Genomic DNA, 17,428 nt, shown 5'->3' with positions numbered 1-17,428 from the left:
AAATAGCTGATTACCAGAGCGAATGCATCAAGCGTAAAATTTTAGGGAAGAGAGCACCACGCCCTCCCGCCAGTGCCAGTGGCCTCACTTCAACATTTTTACCTACCATAGATAGCCAATCAAATTATGCAACACTCCCAAAAAGCCTCCCAACGAAACTGAGAGGACGTCTGAGCAGCTCACACCAACAACGGGAAAGCTAGCATTTGGCTAACGATCAGCTTAGACGACGCCAAATTCTTCAAAGTCATGTGGTACGCCTTGGGCGCAAAAGAATCCGTCCCTAGCCATACCAAAAGGCACCAAACGTTTCGCCTTACTTTCAAAACATCCGTGGCAGCTGCTCTGAATTTCAAACACATTCTCGAAATCGCCATCGAGGACATCATCGGTTGGAGTTTGTAGAAGTAACGACCTTACAGAAGAGGAGGACTTTTCGGAGCACCCAAAGCCTGGCTGAAGGTGGTGGAAGAACAATCGCGTCTCACCCTCCATACCCACATGATGATCTGACTCTACGGACAATCGGAGATCGAAAACCAACTTGCTATGACATTAAAACGTGACGTAGACCAACACCAGACCAACATCGACATGGTTGACCCTTTTACATTCTTCTAGTTACAAAACGACGGACAAGAAACAGACAAAAATGGCACCCCTTCAATCTCAACAACTTCAATCGATTCCACTCCAAGCAACACGCTGCCACTAAATCCCGTAAGTGAAAGCTTTTCTGTTTATATGAGATATGTAGGGGCCATTAAAAAACGGAAGAACCACATTCTCTCTTGAGTGCAAATACTAAAACTATACCTCTGAAACAAAGCACTCTCCGACAAACTCGCTCGAAATATTGACACCTTCATCAAAGGCGAACTCAAACTACTCGATGAAGAAATGGAATTCGTGATGCGATGCCCTTTCTGTCGCACCTCGAGGTCACCAGAACTCCAGGATAGAAAATCGAACAGAAAATTCTATTTAAAAAAAAAGCAACAAGAAAGGGGCAGTCGGTCATCAAGTGCAAGCCGCACTAGAAAACGGCTACAAATGACTAAACAAACCTAAGCCATCCCAGGAAGATGTCGACAATTTGATCTGGCAAACCCTCAGAAGAAAAGAGGCTATATACAGCAAAGAAGAATTGAATCATTGGATGCTCGATTTCGCGTGCATTCAATTGAGTGACAATCTCACGACTGAAGACACAGGAAGAGCTGTTTCAAAAGTGGCAGAACCAAGTGCTGATACGGAATTCCTTCAGAACCGTACACCTGCACGGAAGTGAAAGCGGTGTTCACTCAATTACCGAACACATCCTACGCCACCAATTCACCCTAAGAATCATCCCGCCATACAAGCCCCAAATCAAGGAACTCCACATTAACGCAAGGAAAAGAAGACCATTTACACTCCTCACCGAATCCAACTCGTCCATCATATTGGCGATCAACTGCAAAAACTGCACCAAATACGTGGGAGACCAAAAGGTCAGCATGTGCTACGGTACCTACACGACGAAGCACTCGACGGACTGCGTAAAGGCCTTGGCCGAAGCCATGCTGGCTATCGAAAAACACGAAACCCAAGCCAGATAACAGCAAGAACAAGCCGGAGTTGAAAGATGATGTCACTTTACAATCTAAATCATTTCATGCTTTCTGTAGATTGTACTGTGAAATGTGGGATTCTGTATTTGGAATTGAAAATGATTCCCGAGACTGAAAGATATCCAATAAACATTTCAAGAGAACGTCCAAGTTTATGAATCTGTTCTAATAATTAGGCTCATACAGATGAAAGTGTACAAATATTCCCATTCGAAAAGACGAAATTCAAGGGCCAACCATCGTTAATTGGGGGTTTAAACCACCATTATTAATTGGTGGTTTTTTACGCCAAAAAACGGTAGATTTAGGTACCAGTTTTCGGTACTGCAAATGGGTATCGATTTGTGGCGGTTTTAAACCCCACTTCTAGGTTCCAAATTTTCGACGGTTGAGGGTACCACAAACAGGTAAGGTTTTGTTAATAGTGGCAATGAAGATCTTAATTTTGTCAACGTAGAACTGGAAATAGTAGGTATGGAAAATAACTGAATCATATCAATGGGCGATATATATGCTAGATAACCTTATTAGAGATCCATGATGACACAGAACAAATTCTATTAAAAGAATTCCAGTTGGTCATGAAGCCAATTACCGTCTACCTTGGCATTCTACAAGGAGAAAAGAACAATTTCCTCGGCTGCGTTCTGCCTTGTGTTTTGAAAATCAAGCAAAAAATTCAAACTATTACTAGTCAAAACATTCAATCTAATGGTTTTGGGGCTTTCATCCGAAGAGGAATTCTGGCTCATATCGAAAACAGGTTTCTCAATTTCTTTACAATATATTATACATATTGTTTATCTAATATATTTTTATAGTCAATCCAATAGATTTGGCACTTAATAGTTTCAAGACGAAAAGTTCGTGATTGCCACTAGTGTCCATCCTAAGTTCAAGCTAGACCGGATAACAGATGAAATAGAAATGAGATCTGAAGACGGGAAGTTAGTAGCTCGTAAGATTGCGCTTCTTCAGGAAAAGGAAATCCACGATGAAATGTCAGCATCTATTCGTGACCCTCTAGATTTCACTTCAAAGAATACTGCCACCCTTGACGAACTTTAATTGTTTTTCATTGATAAAAAAAAGATTTGGCTATAAATGACAAATATTCAAAAGTAAAACGCTTGTTCTTGGAGTATAATACAGCACTACCATAAAGTGCGTAAAGATAAACAGGAAAATGGAGACAAAGAACGAGAAGACACAATCACATTGGGAAACGAGGATATCCAAAATGACAATCCAAGCAGCAGCAATGTTTCAGAAGAGACGCAACCCACAAACTTAACAATCGGAAATAGAGAGAAAGAAAAATCAATCATCACTAACACTGTAAAAGAATTTTCAGTACAAGTCATGTTAAAAAATATCTGGTATTACAGCAGATTCCCGTAATTATTTGAAATCCAAGACCATTGATGGCATTTCTAATTCAAGTCCTCTGTTACAATGCTCCACTTTAAAAACTACAAAAACTAAAACATTTCAGCCACCAAAAGAAAAAACATTTGTCTTGCAGCCTAGTGACACAAATAGCAGTGATGACGATAGCAATAGAACCAAACAAATTCCTCCTAATAGTAGTAACAATCCTTAAAAACGTGGCAGTAACTGCAAAACAACAAATTCCAAATTCTTCTCATCAGCTATTAGCAAAAACGATCAACGAACTCTTTCTAACAAATCGCAAAACAAAATTTTGATGATTTCATGAGACTGTCTCGTTTTTCATCAAATTCCCCCCAAATTGTTACTGATCCTGACAAAAATAAGAAAGAAACCCAAAAAATTAAAACAGTCTCCTTTTCACTATTTCAAATAATCTGTAAGTAATCAAACAAAAAAATCTATGTCAGATTGAGGAGAGCACTTTCTCAGACAAGAAAGCTTTCAATCACAGCCAGAACCCTCGTATAGTTCCAAAAATTTAATGGAAATTGCAAACGAATGGAACCCCTCCCCCAGTTTATCTAACGGAGAATCACCCATCAAGACATCTTTTGGGAATATTGTATCCGACCCCAAAAGGGTACGAATGGAAGGACAGTCAAGGAAGGGAAGAATAAAGTGGGGAGGAAAGGGGTCGGTCATCAGCAAATTTAAATGTTGTACTGTGGAGTCGGACGTGTTTGCAGTCCCTATTTAAACAAGTGAATAAAAGTTAAACTAAAGATCTGACGATTTTTTACGTGATAATGTTATATTTTCTTTAAAATATTTCCGTCCCCTTTCTGATTTCGGTCCTCGGAAATTCATTTGCCTTTTTCTTAATGAAATCAGTTTATCTTGAGAGCTATTTATTGGTGCGGTACGCAAGAAACAGTCGTCATTCATAACTTGCGACTTATGCACAACAAATAATAAAATGTACACACCCAATGGTAAATGGCATTAATGCCCATTCGTCATTTGTCCACAGCTAGTTATTCTGAAATTCGGCATCCCTGCAGCTTAACGCCAGAATTTAATCAAGCCATAATTCTTGATTCAAAAATCCGAAAAGAAAAATGGGAAAAAAGAAACGAATTTATTCCAAATGAGGAATGAATTCGGAGTGGAGCTTTCAGTCACAATCAACGGGATTAGTAAGTTAAATAAAGATTTAAATTAATTACCATTTTAGTAATTTATTTTTTATTTTTATAGAATTTAAAGTTACTGCTCTTGATCGGCTTAAAAATAAAGCAAATATTGCAGCTTACAAGAAAATGTACAGGAAATTGTTCAACGCGAGGAAAGTTGAAGCATATAAGTTTATGCCGACTAGAATTCCCGTAGAAATTTCCAACATTCCATCAACCATTTCCAACCAAAACATTAATTGTTTTGTTAGTGGCAATATAAGCATAACTGTTAACAACACAGTTAACAACCATCAAATTCCAACATCTGGTAAGTTTTTATTGTATCTCTAAAATCACAGTGTTTATTATATTTTTTTTTTCAAAATTTTCAGATGTTTCTGCCGGGGTTTCATTCACCTCAAGCAACGTCAGATACAAGAATAGACCCTTAGAAGGTTATTGTTAACTTTGAAGGTAACCAACCGCAAATTAGTTACTTCAATGGTCGGTCTTATCAAGGATCTGCAGCATGTGCTGGCCTGGAGGTCCCAGCAGGACCAGTAGCTCCTGATGGGCAGGTGTTTCCTGTAGACGTTTCAGTCTGTAGTGGAGCTCCAATCATGGCGGGTTGTCTTGTCGTTATCTTTGTCAGCACTGTCAATTCATTTTCATTTTTCACATCCTCACAGATGATCCACCTTCGTTTTCGCCACCGGAGGAAGATGACCAAGGATCATCATCATCTGCTGACCAGTTGGTTCATGCTGGACTGGTGGCCACTGATGGTGTTAATGGAGACCCTGACGTTGAGGCTGCCCTAGAAATGATGTTGGCAATGGGATTTAATAACGAAGGTGGCTGGCTGGCCACACTTCTTGCTGTTAAAGGCAGAGACATTGGAAAAGTAGTAGAAATCATTCGTTCACCCTTCAAGCACCAGTAGAGCCTTTTTTAAGCATTTTTATTTAAGCATTATAATAATTTTCTTCAAATAGCTAATACTGTGCATGAATATTAATCGGTTTTACCTCATTTATTTCTGTTTTCCCTTCGTTTTCTTGATATTTTGGTGAATAATTATTAATGAAGCTTTCGCTATTCTTTAAAAAAACTTTGTTTGTCGGAAATATCCATTTCGCGCCCAATTTCTGAACATATTGCAACGTTGCCCCCTCATTTTGTTACCCTCTCTCACCCCCTTTTTCTAACCCCTCTTTGTTCTAGAAATCTCAAGAAGCGACCTTTGCTCCACCGAGGTAGGTCGCAGCTTCTCTCTCTCTTGCCCTCTCTTGCCAGACGTCGACTCACCCGCATCACGGCAGGTTGACTCTCTCTCTCTCTCTCTCTCAGTTTTTTATCTCCTCTTTAATTGCTATCACTTATGCAAACTGTATTCATTCTATGTTCCCAATACAAGATTGAAACAGCGTCGTTATTTTTCGACATTGTGAAAAGAATTCTTTTCTTGTACTTCTAGTCAAATTGGAGGTTTACATAAACACAAGAAAACGCGGTGATTTAATAAAGCTCGTCGCGCAGTTTTTTATTCGCAAATAGAAAAACGCAAACTGACTAAAACCAAACAAACAGGGGATTTAAAATTTAAAACACATTTTTCTTTCTGTATTACAAACATGAAGAAAAGATATGAAGCACAGAAAGAACTTTTGGTTGCAAATTGTTTGAATGACCAAAATGAGACCCGTTTTGTATAGAGATCGTTGATAAATCAGTCATTCAATAACTTATTTTAGAGTAATTTTAGAGGTCGAATAACTTCTTGTTTGCAAATTTTTGAATAGAAAATTTTCAATCACCCGCATTAATATTGGAGATTATTGATGTGGAGATGTTGATCAAATCAATTGTTAAATTATTGATTTGGAATTTTTTGAATGTTTTTAAAATGGAAACGCAAGAAGATAGGCTCCCTGCAGACGGGCAATTTGTTTGCACCCTAAGATTTCGTGCAGCGGCTTGGCGAATTTCCAGTAACTGATTGAGGCAAGGCAGGCAAAAGCAATGCCGGAAGCCATACAAGCCATGATCTGCCACATTGAACATGCATATGGGGCATTTTTCATTGGCTCCAACCAATGGCCCTCTGTTCTGTGGATGTTCAACTGCTTGTTGCCCAGCATTCACCTGGGCAACCGGAGCATTCGGCGCGGCTACTAGAACATTCAGCGTATTTGCAGGTGCATTAGCTGCTGACATAGGATTATTGAAAGGAAAATCGACGAGATCATTATCCCGGTTCAAAAAATTCGCCATAGCTGCGTCCCATTCGTAATGCTGTGGAGGCGCAACACCGCAACATCTTGCATGGCCGACTTCTCCAGCGCGACCTCCTGCCTCAGCTCTACCACGGCCTCTTACGCTCTACTGCCACAGAAATATGTCCACTTTCAATAGTGGACAATATTGTCTCAACGAAAAGGAGACACAGTTGTCTGAAATTCGCGGACAATATTGTCTACGCAATAGGACATATAAGTCTTATGCTAAAATTGGGAAATATTGTTCCAACTTTTGAACAAAAAGATAAAACCTCGGCAGTTTTAAACCCCCCTGGCTAAACACCAGTGCGAAGGAAATTAACGCCCCCGTCATTAGAGTAATCCCCTGAAAACTGGCCATAAATAATTGAGTCTCAATCACTGTTAAAAAAAATTCACGATTTCTGGTTGTGGAAACTCCCAAAAATCGTTTTAACAGGACTGGTAATTTGAACTCCCAAAAATCGGGAAGCTTTTTTACAACCAGTTTTTGGGAGTTTAATCTACAACTTTTTGTGTGTAATAACTAACAGAACTATGCACTAAAAACAGCCTATATATTTTGAATTTGGGATATATATAATAAAATTAAATAGGGTATGCTGAGCTTCCGGCCCACGTCTTTCCGGCTCATACCTTTCCGGCAAAATGGTCTACGACGAGCTTACAGAACCGACCAAGAAGTGAGAAATAAATGTAGGCAGCTGATGTCTCTACATTTGATGCCTCATGAGAAAATTGAAAAAAGATTTAAGTCAATCCAGCGTACGTGCCGAGGAAAAATGAAAAAGTTTTGTAGCTACATTGACCGCAATTGGATTAAGAGTAATACTTGGCCCCCAGTAAACTGGAGCGTGTTTAGACAAGATGACAGGACAAATAACGACGTCGAAGGCTGGCACAACAGAATCAACGAAGGAAAAAACGGCGCTTTCAACTTATTCCATCTCATCGATCAACTCCACTATGAAGCTACTCTAATTAGTCTCCAGGCCAAACTTATGGAACGCGGCGAAAACCTTAGAAGACGAAACAAGGCTTGCCAACAACTACAAGATGATCTTGTTGCTTTATGGGACCAGTACACCAACGATGATCTACCATCTAAGTTATTGCTGGAAAAAGTTGCCACCTTGTACGATATCTACAATAAGGCCGGCAATCATTTTCAAATTGTTGATGATTCTGAAAGCGATGTATCTTCAGATTAGATGTACTTTGAATTTCCGCTTTTTCCTTTTCTTTTTGAGTTTTGGCTCTAATAAAACTATTTATCAGCAATGTATCTTCAGATTAAATTTATTTTTATATTTGAGTTTTGGCTGTAATAAAGCAAAGTTTATTTGGTACTGATACTAAGATACTCATACTACGATCATTACACATAAATTTTTTATTACGGGCCGGAAAATCAGTTCCTTTCCGGACCATTTACACGCATTACCGGACCATAAAAAGCGGGCCGGAAATGTATGGGCCGGAAAGACGTGGGCCGGAACATCATGCAATCTTAAATAGGCTACTATAACGATGCACAATTATGGTCTTGATTCATTTGTTTATTGTCCCGATACTTGTTACAACATTTGTTATGTAAGTATTAACGCGAAAATTGTATAAAATGAAAGAATACGAGAAAGCAGCTGAATACAATTTAGTATTCAAACAATTAGAAAAAGTTAAGAAAAGTTAGAACTAGGTCTGATGTTAAACATCAGAACTAGACACAACTTTTCCTAATTGATTTAAAAACATTTTTAACGGTACAGATTTCGTAAACAGATCATCAACCACGCCAAGAATGTTGTGTTGAATAAACAGGAAAGCAGGGGTAACTTCGGGACTACACCCAACATTAAATACGTACAGATAAGAAAACCAATGAAGCAAAGCAGTGCAACATGAATCCAATTCTTCCATAAACGGGGCGTTATCTGCTATGATGTGAAAGGTTTTCCCAACTTAAAGTATGTATGGGAACAGCCGTTTAGGGGTTGAGAGAACTTTTTCAAAGCTGGCCGTGTCCTAGACATGAAAAATTAATCATATTAAAACATGTTAAATTCTTTGAGAGGGAAGTTAAATAAACCATGTAATACCTCTCTCACGTCAGAGAGATGAAGTTTTGCTTCCATGGTTATTTTCCTTCCTGGAATGAGGAAAGGGATAAGTTCCAAGGCTGCGCACTGAACAGTATCTGTTAGAGAAAATGTATAATGAATTTTCACTATTTATTTTATAATATGTTAATCTTAATTGAATGTTATATCATTATCGTTATGTTGAAGCAGTGTTTTTGAATATTGAATCATTAGAGCCTTAACATGTTTGTTTGTCGACGTTTTCGCAATTTCAACAATTGCTGGAGCAATTCTGGTCCCATTCGCAATAAATGCTGCACAAGTTCCATCACCAAAAATCATGTCCATTTCACCACGGATCTAAAAAGAAATGTTGCTTGAAAAAATGAAGTTTTTAGTAAAAGAGTAAAACTATTAACTCACGAAATAAGACTGGTTTAACAGCGGACAGAACTGCTTGAGAATGTCCAAGGTATACAAGGGCAGATCTGCTTTAGTCCGTTTTCTTGTAATTTCATATCTTCTCCCTTCAAACGTTGACCCCCATATCTTCTTTATCCCGTCTGGGCTTCCAAATTTAGCAATTAGCTGCAACATAATTTTGACGTTGGCAGAATAAGACACCATATCTAAATAGAATTGTGGGTCGTTACTCAGTTACTAGACTAGAGTTACTAGAGGTCGTTAAGTTAATAGAATCCAAACATGAAAAATTTACCAACTCTAACAGATGCGTCAAATACTGTACTGCCTGGTCCTCGGCTTACAATCTTCGTAGCAGGCTTTCCTCCCTTCTTCGTAAATTGCTGGTTGGCTTCTATCCTTTGAACAGACATTCTGCGATCAATTTTCCACATAATAAATCTCTAAACATGGTTAAAAAAGAAAGATGTTAGCAAAAGTAAGTTTTTTTTAATGTAACAGTTACAGTACCTTTGTTTTTTTCCTGGTTCTATCTCGTTTAACACAGTGTTGGGATATTTTGAGAGGAACTTTAAGACGACATTCTCAACACTATCCCTTCCAGGATGTAAAGTGAACAACTCGATCGAATCTGCCAACTTTCTACACACACCCGAATATTCATTGGTATGCAAAGTTTATTTTGTTATCATGTTTGTGTGTAACAAGATAGCCGAATCCCTCGGGCAAACGATACTTTCGCATATCAATCTTAAAGTGATCAAATTGTCCTAAAATGAATATTTTTTTAGTGTTGACATCACATAAATAAAATTCACATATATATTACTACTCGGTTGTTGTTTTTCCTGGTTTTCATTATTATCCGAGTCGGTGGTGCAAGAATCTTCATTGCCTGAAATTTAAAAATTGTTTGAATAATTCCAGCAGCAGACGATACATATATCGTAAGTTGCCAAGGTGCTAATGTAAATTGCTTGTATTCATACTTGTGAGATGTATGAGAACGTCTGGAATGTCCTTGTTTGTGCGATCGTCGAGAACGACTTGTATCGTTACGTGTCGAGGGTTCCGAAATGACAATAGATACATCCATACCTTTGAAAAACAAAAACATATCTGTAGTGCTCGATTGTTCCCAAAGTGATATTTAAATAAAATGTAGTTGAAGAAATACGATTTTTTTGTTGAATAGATCTTAGACAACTTCCATTAGAAGGACCAGGCTGGGGTGATGATAGACTAGAACTAGTTCTTTCAATACGTGTAGGGGATTCCAACATGTTCGAAAATTCATCTACATCCATGCATTTCATTAAAAAATACATGTAAGTAATGCTGTTTAAGTGATACTTTCAAAAAATTGTAGTTAAAGGTATACCATATCTCTGTCGAATAGATCTTAGACAACTTCCATTAGAAGATCCAGGCTGGGGTGATGATAGTCTAGAACGACTTCGTTTACTTGAAGTGGATTCCAATATGTTCGTAGAGTCATCTACATCCATGCATTTCATAAAAAAATACATGTAAGTAATGCTGTTTAAGTGATACTTTCAAAAAAATGTGGTTAAAGGTATACCATATCTCTGTCGAATATAGATCTTAGACAACTTCCTTTAGGACCAGGCTGGGGTGATGATAGTCTAGAACGACTTCGTTCACTACTTAAAGTGGATTCCGAAATGACAATAGATCCATCTAAATCCACACATTTTACAAACAAACACATATTAGACATTTTCTAACAACTAACGACTTCTATAGTTGAATTACGCGAACGTTTTTTAGATGGACCTGGTTGAGGTAATGATCGCCGAGAACCACTTGAGGCTGCATCACATGTAGAGTATTGAGTAGAGGAGTTACGAGATGACATTGCTAGAGATTCATCTACTGAAGTTTTGCAATCTTTTTTGTTATGCTGACCATAAGATTTCTCTTTTCTTGAAAGGGATTCAGTATCATGAAACTCAGTTCCTAAAAACAACAAACATGTACCAAAGTTTTAATTATTATAATCTTTGAATTCATGTGACTGAAAAATGATGTACCTGATATGTTATTAGCAAAATGATCACCTGAAATAAATGCAAAATTATTTTTCTCTTGCGTGTAATTTTTTTTTTACAAATTATGCTTACCATGATTATCAGTGAAATCAGTAGGTAAAGGACTAACTTTAACAGATTTCTGATTAATTACACATCTAAGGATGGAGTCTGTCTTAACAGGAGAGTCATCCCCGATTACAACCCACTTGTCTTTATTGAAATTACTCTGTCGTTCAAAGTGAAAAAGTCCATCTTCCATTTCAGATTTCAAAAACCTATTTTTAGTTTTAATTTTATTTGCAATAGAAGTGGTGTCCGACATTTCTTTTTCATCACAATTACTAAATATTATTTCAAATGTTAAATTGTTATCCACGCCGCCGATTACATCTACTGACACAAATTTTTCAGCCATTCTTAAATTCTAGTATTTGACAAATGTACCCAGCATCCAAGATGGTGGATTCCTTCAATCTTCAATTCAATTGCCTCACGTTCATTCCGCATAAGCTAAGTTGTCACTTAAAAAAGTCAATGGCATTGAATGGGAGTACAATTAAATTATGTTGAAAATTAATTACTTTAAATATCTTGCCATTGAAAAAAATAATTTTCAATTAATTAACTGATTTGTAAAAATATTGCAAACTGCATTGGCGTTGCACAATATAAATTTTGATGAGGTTATGCGGAATGAAAGTTAATTGAGAATGCCGTTAACCTGATGAGTTATGAGTTATGGGTGTTATGAGTTAACGGTTAACCTGACGCCATTAAAGTTCAAGAATTCTTTGCTAAAGTTGATTTTATTACAAGTGAAAAATGGATTATTTTGCTAAATTAAACACACCACAAGAAAAATGGGATGTTTATGAATGTGAGAATTGTGGTTCTGTTGTCAGAACAGGAAGATTACTTCTTCATAATTATTCACAAATGCGCAAAGGTTCACCTGAGTTTAAGAGTAAATGTTTATTCAGCAAAAATTGTTATCATCAAGAGTATTTCAAAAGTTACCATGCATTGTACCAACATCTAAAGCAATACCATGACAGTTTTTTTTTAAGTTAATGTGACTACAGATGTCCAACAAAATGAACAAGGACATATCATGAATAATGGTACTCTGAGTGTTACAAGCTTCATGTTTTCCAATTTAATATACATTCTAATTGTTATTCACAGATTTTGACGACAGAGAAGTTGGTGCTGATGAAGTTGTTGCCTATCAGCATGAACAACAACCACTACATTTAGATTTGCAGGATGAACAACTTAACGGTGAAGGTATTTATTGGTGCATGCCTTGCTATGTGTAATATTTACAACACAATATGTTATCACAAACTTAAAATTGTTATTAAACTAGATGCTGCCGCCCGTTATGTTATACAGCTGTATTCAGATGAACTGTTAAATCAAGTTAATGTCGGGTTCATCATTCAAGAAACTGAAAAACTAATTGATATTGTAATCAAGGAAAAGTTTAGAGCTGTCCAAGAAATCTTAAGGGACAATGATTTGGATACTGATTTGCTACTTAGGGATGCCATGACTTCCGCAAAAAGTACTATTTTTAGTGATGTGAAGAATCCGTATAAACAAAACAAATATTTCACACGGCATTTTGGCATGATAGCCCCTAGAGAAATCGTACTACCGCTACGCGTCAGTGACTTTAGACGAGTCCGGCAAGAAAAGCAGCAAGTGTTTAAACATAAGAAGTACATGGTCGTTTCCTTATTAGACCAACTTCAAAAAATTTTAAATTTTCCTGATGTGATGGCAGAGATTTACAAAGAGAAGGAAACGAAACGTGGGCTGTATTCAACATTTGAAGATGGAGAAGCATTCCGGAATTCAACTGTATTCCAGGAGAACCCATTTGACCTTCAGTTACAAGTTTACATCGACGAGGTGCAGATGTGTGTTGAAGTTGGACATCACACAAAGAAGAACAAACTAGTCTTTTTCTACTTCACAATTGGAAATTTACCAACAAAGTTTTGTTCTGCTTTCAAATTCATCAATGTATTGGCTATTTGTTACAACACAACATTATTGAAACATGGAGCCAATTTCATACTTCAACCCATTTTGGACGACATTAAAAAAACTAGAATCTGGTTACGAATTTGTCATCGGTGGAGAATGAAAATAATTCATGGAACTCTAGTAGCCCTGGTAGCAGACAATTTGGCAAGCCATCAAATAGGAGGTTTTAATGTTGGGTTCTCCAACGGGTTTCGGAAGTGTAGGTTTTGCCTTACGACACGAGAAAACATCCAAGAAAAGTTTTTTTATATGGAACACATTCCAAGAACAAAAGAAAACCATGACATGCAGTGTGATGGACTCCAAGATCCTGATTTAGAAGCTCGTTGGTCCACATTGTATGGTATTAAGAATCGTTGCATTTTGAATGACTTACGGGGATTCCATGTTATTGGTGGCTGTGTTCCAGATTTGATGCACGACATTTTAGAAGGTATTCTTTCTTCTAATTTGTGCACTTCTTGAATATTGCATTTTCAAGAAAAAGTACTTTACTTTAGGGCAACTAAATAACATATTAGCAAATTTTCAGTACGGTACAGTAGAAGCGAGAGATAAGCCATAAAAAATTGAACCCCTTCATTTGAAATTTTCTGACAAAAAAACAAAAAAGAACTCTAAACCTAAAAAATTGAACAAAAAACTTAAACAATCTGCTACTCAGTTGTGGCTTCTTGGAGTTAATCTGCCTTTAATGGTTGGTGTTAATATTTCAGAAGATGATATTGCGTGGACTTGTTTTACCACACTTTTAAATGTATGCAGATTAGATTTGCTTCGTCAATATCTAGTTTTCAATTGGCGCAATTGGAGACTCTTATTGATGAATACCTCGTTGGTTATAAGAATAGCTTTGATTTAGATATTATTCCCAAGATGCACCATTTGGTTCATTATCCAAGGATTATTCGCGAGATTGGGCCACTTGGAGCATTTTGGTGTATGCGTTACGAGGCAAAACATAGTTTATTTAAACAACTGCAGAGAAGAATCAGGAATTACATTAACGTCCCTAAAACATTATCAAAAAGGCATCAGCAGTGGCAATGCCAACAGTTTCTGTCGTCCGGTAACAAATTTTTATCGTTTAAGTATTCCGTTCAATCACGTTTCAAACAGCGCCTTCTTTCTTCCATGAAATGTGCTGAACAAATAGCAATACTTCTTAATATCATGATTTTATCTGTTAATGTTGATGTTTTCAAATGGATTAAGATTGGTTCTACATTGTTTAAAGCTGGGACCACCATAATACTTGTGATGTGTCAGTCAGGTTTGCATCAATTTGGACGTATAGTAAATATTGTAAGGTATCTGGAGTAAATCATATCTGTGTGTGAAATGCTTTATACTGTGTCATTTGATGAACATTTTCAAGCTTTCAAGGTTAAAAAGAGGAGAGATAAATTTCATATGGCTTTGTCTTCAGATGATTTAAGTAATTTTAATGTGTATCGTTCACACACTCCATCTTTGTGTCGAAAATTTTTTGATCACGAATTTGTTGTTACTAAAACTGAAGTGTCGCAATTAATGTGTAGGGATGAATAAACTCAATTAAGTATAAATACACTGAACTTGAAATTGTACCAATATTAGGGGATAGTTACCTGTTTTTGGTATGGCTAATTCCCAAAAATTGGTAATCATTTTTAACAGTGATGTGGTATCTTGGACACTATCAATGTGGTATCTTGGACACCACCTCTAACTCTTTGTTTAACTGCCGCGCGTCTTGGTGGTGATTAGCAGAAATAATCACTTTGGTTATTTGACTTGATTCTTCAATTATGGCTGAAGCCATACCATCATCAAGTAAAGATGTCAAAGTGTAAGTAAATATGTAAACGTATTTAATTGAAAATTACCAGAGTGATCGCTCAGCGATCACGATAGGTAATTAGAATTGTACTAGGAAGAAATGAGAGAGACCCTAAGGGTGTAGACTTATTTTATTTAGCAACTTCAAAGAAAACTGAAGGCCGTCTAGCCTTCCTCGACCGCGGCACGCCCCCTTTTCCTCAGACTTATTTTGAGAATAACGGGGGTGCGCGTGTCGGAAATTACATTTCATGATAACAAATTTTGACAAGAATGTAACATGAACACATGAACCAAGAGATATCGAGGCATAAAAAACTGGCTATTTAGCCAGAAAAAGCCGATTTGCCGGAACAAAAAACCGAATAGGCCAACATGGCCTTTCGTAACATATTAAACATAAAGCACAAAGTTAGGCTGAATTTGGTGCGCTGTGGTGCGCCTTCACGCTGGGTGCTCGAAATCGAAAACGTTGGGGGCCCGCAACTCAAAAAGTAACATTTGATCCGGCATCAGACCCGATTCGCGACGTTGCCAGGTGGTGTTCAAGGACGTGACGTCCTTTGGCTACCCAATTGACCTTGCGTCGTGCCAAAATGCCACCACCAGCAGCCCCAACACGGTGGGCTTCTTTTTGGCCGTCATTTCTGCGCCGGGTTATTGGACAAACGAGAAGTCATCCGCGAAGGCGTTGAGCCGATCTGCCCGGAAGAATAACGCAACCGGCTGCTGCGCCGTCGTCGTCCAACTGGTGAGCCACGGTTTCGTCGTCAGCACATTGACCCAAGAAAGAGACATTTAAAAGCGGATCGAACGAAAAGGCGTCGCCCACGGCGACATTTTGCAGGTGAACGTGATTGGAACCTACTTCGATTTGGCGCGCAAAGTCACAGCGGCTTCAACTAGATCGACAGTTGTTGCCCGTGGGCCCATTTCGTCCTACGACGACGTCTACGTTAACGTTCACAACTTGATGGCCGTCTTCAAGAATTTGAATTCGTCCCGCGAGTTCATTTACGGCACCTCGGCCGATGACCTAGTGCGCAGGGGTAAACAATAGCAGAATTAATGACCGCTAACAGCTCGCTTTTTGGACCCGTTAAAGATCAAAATGTCCTCTGCCTATCTGACAAGTCGGATACTTGTCACCGCAAAAACTGAAAATGGCTCAGGTTTTTTGGAACGAAAAAATCTGGGAGCTTTAATGCGACAATTACTTTGCAATTTGTTTAATGACGACAGAAGCCCGAGGCACTTCCGCTGAAATTGATTTAAGGTGCACGACTTGATTGTCTTTCCAGACGTCGAGGGTTTGGATCTTAGCAACGTACTTCCGCCTTCCTTGGAAACAGGTGATGGAGCGATGACCACGGCGATGGCCCGCTATTCTACTCCGCCTGCTTTCTCCACTTCGGATGACCGGTTCTGATGGTCATACAACGTGGCGGTGATTGAAACGTCATCGCAAAAAGGCTCTGATTCGTTATAGTTTAAGAATTGAAATGAAAAATCTGGGAGCTTTGATGCGACAGTTACTAGGCGATCTTTAATGAAAACAGAAGCCCCCGAGGCACTTCCGCTGCGATCAAGATTTAACGTTCAGGGATCGTTTTTCAAGAAGCCAAGGGTTCGGATTCGTGTAACGTACTTCCGGCTTTTTTGGGAGGCAAGCGATGGAGCGATAACCACTGCGATGGCCCGCTATTCTACTCCGCCTGCTTTCTCCATCACAAACGACCGGTTCCGGTCCGTGCAACGTGGTGGTGATTAAAACGTACGTCGTCGCCAAAAAGGCTCTGATTTGTTGAAAAAAAAAAAAAAAATCTTGGAGCCTTGTTAAGCCAGATACTAGCGGATACTAGGCAAACTTCAATGACAACAGAAGCCCCGAGGCACTTCTACTGTAATTAAAAGTCAAGGTGCGGATCTTTAATTGTTTTTCAAGAAATCCAAGAAAACAAGAGGCCGGATTAAATGAAACGTACCTCCGATTTCTTGGAGCCAAGCGATGGAGCGAAGGTTCGAGCTAACTATCGGTTCTGGCTCGTAACGCTGATATCGCGATTGAGACGAAATATTAGGTGGCTCGAAACGCACCCGCCTAGTCGTCGATCGCCTCGGGGCATTAGCAGCAGCGGCCGCCGCAGCTACTCCCGATGCTTGAGCCAGGATGTTATCCCGGTTGGCGTTTGATCAGCACTGCTTGTAAGAATATGTTGGTAAAAGGAGCGCGCTTCCTTGCCTGTGCCGCACTCGTTATGTGTCATCCAACAATTAGCCGACGGCTCGGCGAACGCGATCACCGCATTCCGACGCTCTCTGGTTATTAAAACATAAGCGCGTCCCTATTGCTGGAGAGCGGCCTGCGCTGGCTCTTAATCGCTTATTTGTCCGGCAGGGAACGCAGATAAATGTAAAGGCCCACAAGTGTCTGCGCGATAGGCCTATCCATAGTTTTAATTACAGCTATAAGCAACGACGCATGTTCTGCCTTGATAGATTTTAGCGAAGTCTTGTACGATTTTTAGGAGA

Source organism: Daphnia pulicaria, chromosome 4 (genome assembly GCF_021234035.1).
Source record: "Daphnia pulicaria isolate SC F1-1A chromosome 4, SC_F0-13Bv2, whole genome shotgun sequence".
NCBI classification, from domain to species: domain Eukaryota; kingdom Metazoa; phylum Arthropoda; class Branchiopoda; order Diplostraca; family Daphniidae; genus Daphnia; species Daphnia pulicaria.
The sequence above is the reverse complement of the archived record's forward strand: the minus strand, read 5'-3'. Positions refer to the sequence as shown.